We start from the raw sequence: 10,460 nt of genomic DNA on the forward strand, positions 1-10,460 counted from the left end.
AAATCTTCAGTGAAGTCCTTTTCCTTCTATCCATACCACTAAATACTACCATGTTATTTCTTGCTTCTGTCCTTTGTAATTCTGCACCTTCTACCCTTTTCCTCTTTCTCCATTTCACTCCTTACTCTTCCCAACAAACGAGAATACACAAGCAAGGCTTAGTCTATTATATAAAAGCATTATTTCTTTTATAAATTCTTTCAATGATTTCATTAGAATTAGCCACTCCCTTTTCATACATACATGTATGTAGATATTAGATAGATAAATAGATAGATGATAGATGATAGATAGATTGATGATAGATAGATAGATAGATAGATAGATGATAGATAGAGATAGAGATAGATAGATAGATAGATAGATAGATAGATAGATAGATAGATAGATAATAGTATTCTCAGTACCTAGGGTAGTCTGGAACAAATTCATTAAGTAATGAATGCTGATAGGAAGAAAGGAAGGAAAGAAAAAAGGAAGGGAGGGAGAAATGGAGGGAGAAATGGAAGAGAAAAAGAAAGTAAGAGTAAAGAACAGAGAGCCCTAGCGGTTTGGCTCAGTGGATAGAGCGTCAGCCTGTGGACTGAAGGGTCCTGGGTTTGGTTCTAGTCAAGGGCACATGCCTGGGTTGCAGGCTCACTCCCCAGTAGTGGGCATGCAGGAGGCAGCCGATCAATGATTCTCATCATTGGTTTTTCTATCTCTCTCTCCCTCTCCCTTCCTCTCTGAAATCAATAAAAATATATTTTAAAAAAATAACAGAGAGGGAGTAAAGAGAGAGAGAAGAGAAGAGAAAGTAAGAATAATTTAGCTAAGTCTTGATAGCTACATGATCTTGAAAACTAAAATCAAAACATATTCATTTCACAAAATTAAATAAAACAATGTTTTCCGGGATCTGGCTTTATGCATGTGATTTCACCAGGAAAGACTTAAAATATACAATGAGAATTCTCTGACTTTTGACTTCTGTAATAACAATACTATTTTTAGTATGTGGCAGAGGCTCTATTAGATAGTTTATAAAGTGCCTCTTTAATCCTCACAACAACCCTATGATGGAGGTTCTGTTATTTCCACAATATTAACCAAGCAATTAAAACAAGGTTTGCCCATAGCCTGTGCATTGCTGGAAAGTGGTAAAGAGAGTACAAATTCAGGCATACTGATTCCAAACCTGGGCTCTTAAACTTGTTTCTGCCAAGGGCCATTTGGCTATTTATAACATCATTCTCGGGCCATACGATATTATCAACTTAAAAATTAGCCTGCTATATTTGGTCAAACATTTAACTGTCTCACCCCTAATGCCTTGGCAGGGCCAGACCAGATGATTGCCGGGCCTTACACAGCCCTCAGGCCGGACGTTCCCCACCCCTGCATCATCCGCTTGATCTTTTGATTTCCAAGCTTCCCGAGACTTTGCTGTTCGAAACAGCCCACTCCGTTTCTGTTTTCTGTATGTCATGCTGCTGTTTCCTCTGCCCCCACTGCCAGCAAACAAATTACAAGTTAATGGCAGTACCTCACATTGGGCCTTAGGGATTAGTAGCATGTCTTCACTATTAACACACTCAAAGTACACTCTGAGCATACTTTGCAAGCATATCAGTAAACTAAAGAATTAGATCATGTGTTCATTTAACAGAAAAGTATAGCATTCTGAACTAAGTAAATCTCTGTTCTGAATGATTTAGTGTGTTTTCCTAAACACCTAAGAGTCTAGATTTCTAAAAATATAGTTATGTTTGTCTGAAAGCAGCTTCAGTATTTCAGAGCACAAAGAAAGGCATATACCAGAAACACTTTAAAATGGGAATACAGACTAATGGCTCCTTAATCCCTCTTCAGCAAGATGCTATACTACAATCCTATCTAATAAAGAGGGAATATGCTAATTGACCATCACACCCTCACAAAGATGGCAGTGCCCACAGCCAATAAGGAGGGAATATGCTAATTGACTGTCACACCCTCAAAGATGGTGGCAACCATAGCCACAAGATGGTGGCACCCAGTCCCCTCAGCTCTGCTGGGGCGGCAGGCATGTGGCGTGCCTGCCTCTGTAGTCCCCCAGTCTCCTCAGCCCCCCAGCTGCCCAGGGCCAGCCCGATGTGCAAGCAAGCCTCAGATGGTAGCTTCCCAGTTGCCCAGGGTAGGCCCGAGGTGCAGGCAAGCCTTGGATGGTGGCTGCCCAGCCACCCAGGGCCACCCGAGGCTCAGGTAACCAGGGCCGGTGGAGGCTTGTGCCGCCAGCAGTAGCAGCAGCAGAGGTGTGATGGGAATGTCGCCTTCCCCTGATTGCCGGGTCTCCTCCCACCCTTGAGGGCTCCTGGACTGTGAGAGGGAGCAGGCCAGGCTGAGGGACTCCACCACCTCCAGTGCATGAATTTTCATGCACCGGGCCACTAGTCACAAAATAATTATAAATCAAAACCCAGATTCATAGATAGTTAAAGCAATCATTATAAATAATGACTTAGGACATACAGTAATGAGTACAAAAACTCTGCTTTATATTAAAATATAATGAACTTCATACTAAAGAATGAGAAAAATTATAGATTTGAAGCTAAAAGACTAAAAATAGGAAAGCTACAAAAATATTACAGGTTTGGAAATCCTAAATATTGTGAAAGATTATGTGGGCTGAAAATTTTCAACATGAAGAACAAAAGATTGCAAAATAATTTGTTAAGTGTTAAAATATGCAGTCTTTAAAACAAAAGGTGTAAGCATTCATTTTCTAATTCCCTAAATGGCAGAGTCAGCAAACATAAATTCATCAGCAGAATTGGCATCATTCTCATTTGTATCATCATTGTAGAATATACTGAATGTATGGTATATGCCAGCACTGTGCTCAATGCTTTCTTTACATATTTTACTTCATTTATGCTCAAAACATCCTTAACTTTAATAAATTCTTTTGAGAGATTCAGAAAATTAGGCTCATAAATATTATTAACTTTCGCAAGATCACATACTGTTAAGGGGAGGAGCTAGACTGAAATATTTCACTCCAGAGCCAATTCTATGAACCATTACACTAAGTTAATTCTACATGAACAAATGGAAATGTTTTAATATTTAGCTCCAGTTTCTTGGTTCTGTCCATGCGTGCACCTGATAAATCACATAAAGGAGGATTCTGTTTCCTCATCTACAAAATGATCAATTGATGTAATAATCTCTAAGGTTTCTCTCCATCCTTTAATTTGGAGGCTCTAAGATTTACATAAGCCAGCCGGCATCTTCGTGGACACTGAGAAAGAATAAAAGACTGGATATTCCAAGAAACTCTAAATTGTTATTGTGGCTAGAGTGGTGACAAGTATGTGAAAAGTTGACACAGAAGTTACATAATTGTTCAAGGTGGAAAATAGTATACCATGGAGAAAATGAGTTCTTCAGGCATTCAGCGGCAAGGAGGGAGTGGCCTGAGATAGAAGACTTTATGATGAAGATGAGGTGTGAGATTATTAAAAGTAAGAGGTTAGATCTGTGGATACCGAAGCACATTTTATTGCACCCATATTACGTGTCAAGCACTAGGTTAGTTATGTCAGTATGTTATTTTATTGAGACTTCAAAATGCTAATCCTATTGTACAGGTCAGGACTCTAAGATTCAAAGGGGTGAGGTAACATAGCTAGAAGCTCACAAAGAATGTATAACTGAGCTATGATGGAAACAAAGATTTATCTAAATCCAAATTTAGTCTCTTGGCGCCATGTGATGCATTCGTAGATGCAACTCAGGAGCAAAACTGTGGGGCAAAGTGGCAAAGCTGTCCAGTGGCCGCAGGGAAGCCACTCTGATGAGACGGCAGAGTGAGGTCACGTCACACAGGGTTGGAAGCCTAAACCCGAGCAACAAATGTGATTGGACAAAAACTAAGTGAATCTGGGGCAGGGGAAGAAGAGAGGGCACTCAACCAGAATGATATTTACAGCTGTCCCATTTTACCGGCTGCAAAGTGCCAGGCCACCAGCTGACCCTGACCTTCCAGCTGCTTTAATGTACAAAGTGCTTTTATAACTCATAAATAGTTGAAATTTAACAGTTAGAAATAAAGACACCAAAAATTTTGCCTTTTCTTTAAAAAAATCAGACCACTCAATAATATTGGCCATTCACTTGTTGCCATTCCCAGAAGACAGCAGGCATTTGCTTCTACAAATGTGGCATGCACTCAATCTAGTCAGTGTTCCCACTCTAATGCTGGTGCTAATCTCTCCTGCTGGCACCTGCGGGCATCTGTTCAGATTAGCCTTATGTATTAAAAGAAACAATTCTGAAACTGTATTTTTAAGTCATTAAGAAAAGAATTATCTGCATTTGCTTATAATATCACCCTCAAAAATGAAAGGATTAAGGATGATTTTGCTGTTTTTATTTCTTTAATAAGAAAAGTGGAGTGATAAAGAAAAAAAAGAAAGAAAGAAATTGACACTAAGAAAGAAAAATGGAAAGAAAAAAAAAAGAAAAGTGGAGTGATGGAATTGAAGTCTATATACTAGGTGTACCAGTTAATAATGGCAGATTTTGTAATCAAAGAAAACACGATAATTTTAAGAGAAACATCAAAAGTTATTCAAAGTAATGTCCATCGCTACCTACACATTTCCCCCATCTTTCAGGTAATTTGTGGACACCGTCCCAATAGAACTTTTCTTGTTTTGAGGCAAACCCTTCAGAGACCCAATTTTCCACTTCTTCGTATGTTTTGAAGTGTTGCTCAGAAAGTGCATGTGCCATCGATCAGAACAAGTGGTAATCTGAAGGAGCAAGGTCTGGTGAATATAGCAGGTGGATTAATACTTCCCAGGCAAGACCTTTTAACGTGTCTTTAACTGGTTTTGAAGTGTGTGATGGTGCGTCATCATGAAGCAAAATTACTTTGCCGTGTCTTCTAGCACATTATGGTCATTTCTAGATCAAAGCATGGTTCAAATTGATTATTTGTTGTCGGTAGCGGTCAGTATTAACGGTTTCACCTGGTTTTAGAAGCTCATAATACACCACACCTTCCTGATCCCACCAAACACAGAGCTTTGTCTTCTTTCCGAAGCGATTTGGCCTTGCAGTCAATGTTGATGGTTGACCTGGATCAATCCATAATTTTGTACATTTGGGATTCTCAGAATAAATCCACTTTTCATCAGTCACAATTCGATGAAAAAATACTTTCTTTCATGTCGTTGAAGTAACATTTTACTGATGACTTTTCGGTTTTCCTTTTGTCTTTCGTTCATTGATGTGGCACCCATTTTCCTTCCTTTAAAATCTTTCCAATTGCTTGTAAACCATTGGAAATGGTTTGCTGAGCAATGTTTAATCTTTCTGCAAGTTGTTTTTGAGTTTGACATGCATCCTCATCCAATAATGCTTGGAATTGTTGGTCTCCAAAATTTTTCGGTTGACCTGGATGTTCTTTGTCTTTCACATCGAAATCATCACTTTTAAAGCGTTTAGACCAGCGTTCACAAGTATCTTGAGATGGAGCATGTTCACCATAAGCTTCCCGAAGTTTTTGATAACTTTCAACAGCACTTTTCTTCAAAATAAAGTAATGGATTAAAACTTCCCACAAATGCTCTTTTTTTTTTTTGCAGGAAATCTGACATTTTTAAGCGTAAAAATATCTATGATGTTAACACCTTCAGCAAATTTGACATATGAAGTTTTGAAGCTTGCTGTCAATACAACAAAATCGCATACATATCAAATTGCATATATATCAACATATGTGTAACTCCATCTATTGAAAAAAATCGTATTATTAACTGGGAACAGGGCACGCTCCTAATGGTAAATTATTACAGTAATGGCCTCCAATGAATCACACCTGCCTGTATTCATTCTTCTGTGCCCCCTCCCTCCATATAAACTCTGAGATTAGCTATTGGCAATGTTAAATGCTTTGATTGATGAGATATCAGCGAATGTAATACAAGCAGAAGCTTTAAAATATGTTTGCGTTCTCCAGCTTGGCCTGTGTTGCTGCTTGTTCAGAATCCTCTGGTGCCATGGGAAGAAGCCAGGCTAGCCTCATTGACAATGAGACCATGTGGAGAAGAGACAAGCTATTTCAGCTGTCACCCTTGGATCAATCAGCTTCCAGCCTAGTCACCTGCTGATGGCAACTGCATGAATAACCAGCCAACAGGTGAAACCAACAGACAAACCCCTCCGTCGAGCATAGCTCCCAAGCCCAAAGTGCTGACCCACAGGATAAGGAGCAAATAAAACAGCTGTTTGTTAAGCCATTGTTAGGATGGTTTGTCACAGAGTAATAAATAACTGGCATTTGTTTTGTTCTCTATTATATTTTCAACAATTAAATCGGTGCTGGTAAACAGAGATCACTCAATAAATATTTTTAAATGAAGAAGTGAATAAATTGATGACAAAGAGATTTCTAGTTGTGTCTCATAAGATGCTAACCCCATAATAACCTAGCTGTTGCTTATGACATCTACAATAAATATTACAGGCTAGAAACCACATTTAACATCCTAGAGAAGTCAAATCTCACCAAAATATGTATAAAGATTTCTGGGATGCAAGTTCTCATGGTTATGTTTTTGCCATTTTTAGTCCTCAAAGAGCTTACCTAATAATGAACATTAGTCTTTACACACAATAGCACACATACATGCATGCCCAGAAACATGCACACATACTTATATAAATGTACACACATATCCATACAAGATGGAAAAAAAAAACCTCACCCAATCACATCTAGATATGAAACAGGCTTTAATAAATAGAGAGGGGTCAGAGGGAAGTCTTACTAAATGGAAATCCTTAAATTGTCTGTCAGATACTGGTGTCCTCAAATCATTTCTTTCAAGTATGTACTACCATTTAACGTTTTACTTACCAAACTGTTTTCCATAGTAGTTGCACCATCCTCTCTAATAAAATGGTAATATGCAAATTAACCATCACTCTGCTACATAAGCCACGCCCACCATCCAAGCCACGCCCACCATCCAATCAGGGCAAGTATGCAAATTAACCCCAGCCAAGATGGCTACAGCCACAGAGAGCAAGGTTTCCCAGGTAACAGAGCAAGCCAAGCTTTCCCATAGCCTTTGCAGGCCTAAGCCTCCACTCAAGCTACAAAGTTTCAATTATAGAAGGTAAACAAATTCAAACAGAAATGGGGGCAGAACGGAGCTTGAGAGAGCAAGCCAGGGTTGCCGGCAGCAACAGGGGAAGCAAAGCTTTCCGCACACCCTGGCCGGGCTCACCCGCTTAAGGCTACAAAGTTTTAATTGTAGAAGGTGAATTAACTGCAACAGAAATGGCTGCTGCCCCGAAGGGAGCAGCAGGCTTGGCTCCGCTCCAGGCTACAAAGTTTCAATTGTAGAAGGAAAATTAAATTCCAGATACCAGGGCCTCCGCTTAGGTTGCCAGGGGGCGTGGCCGGCCTGCAAACCACTACAGGCCCCTTGCTCAGGCCACCCCACGCCCCAAGGGAACCCCCACCCTGATCCGGGACACCCTTCAGGGAAAACCAGCTGGCCCCCACCCCTGTACCAGGCCTCTATCCTATAATAAAAGAGTAATATGCAGATTGACCATCATTCCAACACACAATATGTCTGCCCCCATGTGGTCAAAGATCCTGCCCCCATGTGGACACAAGATGGCCACTACAAGATGGCCAGCAGGAGAGGGCAGTTGGGAGGCACCCGGCCTGCAAGGGAGGGCAGTTGAGAGGGACCAAGCCTGCAAGGGAGGGCAGTTGGAGGTGATCAACCCTGCAGGAGAGGGCAGTTAGGGGTGACCAGGCCGGCAGAGGAGGGAAGTTGGGGGCAAACAGGCTGGCAGGGGAGCAGTTAAGCATCAACCAGGCTGGCAGCAGAGTGGTTAGGGGGCGATCAGGCTGGCAGGCAGAAGCGGTTAGGGGCAATCAGGAAGGCAGGCAGGCAAGCATTTGGGAGCCAGCAGTCCTGGATTGTGAGAGGGATGTCCGACTGCCCGTTTAGGCCCGATCCTGGTGGGATTGGGCCTAAACGGGCAGTCGGACATCCCTCCAGGAGTCCCAGATTGGAGAGGGTACAGGCTGGGCTGAGGGACAACCCCCCTCTGTGCACGAATTTTGTGTACCGGGCTTCTAGTTTTAAATATATGAGGCATGTAGTTCTTCCTCATCCTGGCCAATACTTATTGTGGTCATTTTTTTAAATGTTATCCATTCTATTATCAATTATAAACATTAAAAATTAATTTTAGTTGATAAAATCAACTTACATGAGATAACAGCAAATTATTTACACAAATTTAACCATATAAATAAGACTCTTACATTACAAAATCTTAGCAGACTTTTCAGAAGCTACCTTAGACTCTTAACCTATTCAAAGTCAGATATTAATGGAAATGTTATTCTCCAGATGGGAAAATCAATCTAAACATCACTTAGAATAGTTTCTCTCTCATATACCCATATAATTTTTTGTTGGGATTGGAAAAATTTGCAGAAACAATGTTCTCGTATGTTTAGGATTCCATTCAAATACCAAACATCCTCATTTCTTTTTTTAATTTGAAGTCTTCAATACCAGCAAAACTTCCCCTGCTTCTCCTAAGTTTCTCATAATGGCTATGTTCCCTAACTTTTGATGGTCTAATATTATATCTATCTGTGTACACTTTATTTCAACCATTTACTAGTGGTAAAATTATTAAAATATATCTAAATAATCAAAATATCATTTAAAGTTTACTTCAAATGTTATTGAGTTTAACTTTCTTAACTTTCTTACTCCAAGTCTTAAGGAGAATTTTAAATAATTTACTTTAAATGTATATAGAGATATTTTTACCCCAAAACTCTAAGCTCAGGAAAATACCAATTTCAGGCTTTGAATTCATCATGACCAAAATATATGTTTTATATCTATTAGGGATATCAAATTTTTCTATGAAATAAAAAGAAGACAAAAATCATAAATTATTACTCAAGTCACAAGGACCCCAGGGGACAGTGAACATTCTCCAATAAATTAAAAACAGCTTTTTCCCTGTATATTGTGAGGAAAAGTACTTGGAGTCCAAAGGGACAGATTCTAATCCCACCTCTATTGCTAACTCTGGGACCGTAGATTAATCACTGGAGCACTTTACATCTCTTTCCTCCCTGATTGAATGAAGATATTCATAGCTACTTTATGTGTTTGGTACGTGGCAGACATTCACCAAATGCCTTAATAACCTAAATCTATTCAAAGAAGCAAAATGTTTCTGGGACTCCAGGAAAACCATGTAACCCCCCCCCCACCCCACCCCACCCCCGCTGTGACAAATGTCCCTAATAAATCTTCGGCAAAGCACAGGAGAGTAGTACTAATGATTTACCATGGATTTCCCCAGTATCCAGAGTCAGTCTCCTCATTTGAACCACCAAGCAGCATCAAGTTAATAGGAACAACTGATTTTTAATTTAATACTAATAAGTAAAACATATTCCGTAGAAATTATAACTGCAGTGCACTTAATTCTTCTGTTCATTATTATAATGAAAACAATATCTCCTCCAAAAATTTTATCACACAGATCTATTTTATAAACAGACTGGTAAGAAATATAGGAAATTTTAAAGTAAAAAAAAATTTAGTGTCATTGTTCTTTCAAATTGTTATTTCTTTTTGTTAACTTTATTTTTACTGTTTTTTGTTTGTTTGTTTTTTAATTTCTTTATTGATTATGGTATCACATAATTGTCCTCATCCCCCCATTCCCATCCCAAACCCCTCCCCACATATGCCCCCAGCCCCCTGTTGTCTGTGTCCATTGGTTAGGCTTATATGCATGCATACAAGTCCTCTGGTTGATCTCTCCCCCTTTCCCCCACCCTCCCCTACCTTCCCTCTGAGGTTTGACAGTCTGATTGATGCTTCCCTGTCTCTGGATCTGTTTTTGTTCATCAGTCTCTGTTGTTCATTATTTCCCCTAGATATGTGAGATCATCTGATACAAGAAATACACTTATAAGAACTGAAAATGAGACAAGCCATAATGTTATGCTGACAGGCAAATGAATCAGTCTGTACTGTTGACACTATTACAGATCCCCATTCCCCTCCTTTGCTGACTTCCACCCAGCCCCCAGCCCCCTTCCCTCTAGCTATCACCATACTGTTGTCTGTGTCCATGGGTTTTGCATATATGACCTTTGGCCAATCTCTTCACCTTCTTTCATCCAGTTCCCCCTAACCCCCACCCTCTGAGAGCTGTCAATCTGTTCCATGTATCCTGCCTCTGTTTCTATTTTGTTCATCAGTTTATTTTGTTCATTAGATTCCACATATAAGTGACATCATTCGGTATTTGTCTTATTTTGAGTGGCTTATTTCACTTAGCATAATAATCTCCATGTCCATCCATGCTGTTTCAAAAGGTAAGAGTTCCTTCTTTTTTATGGCCATGTAGTATCCCAT

The sequence above is a fragment of the Cnephaeus nilssonii genome (genome assembly GCF_951640355.1).
Source record: "Cnephaeus nilssonii genome assembly, chromosome: 1".
Taxonomy (NCBI): Eukaryota; Metazoa; Chordata; class Mammalia; order Chiroptera; family Vespertilionidae; genus Cnephaeus; species Cnephaeus nilssonii.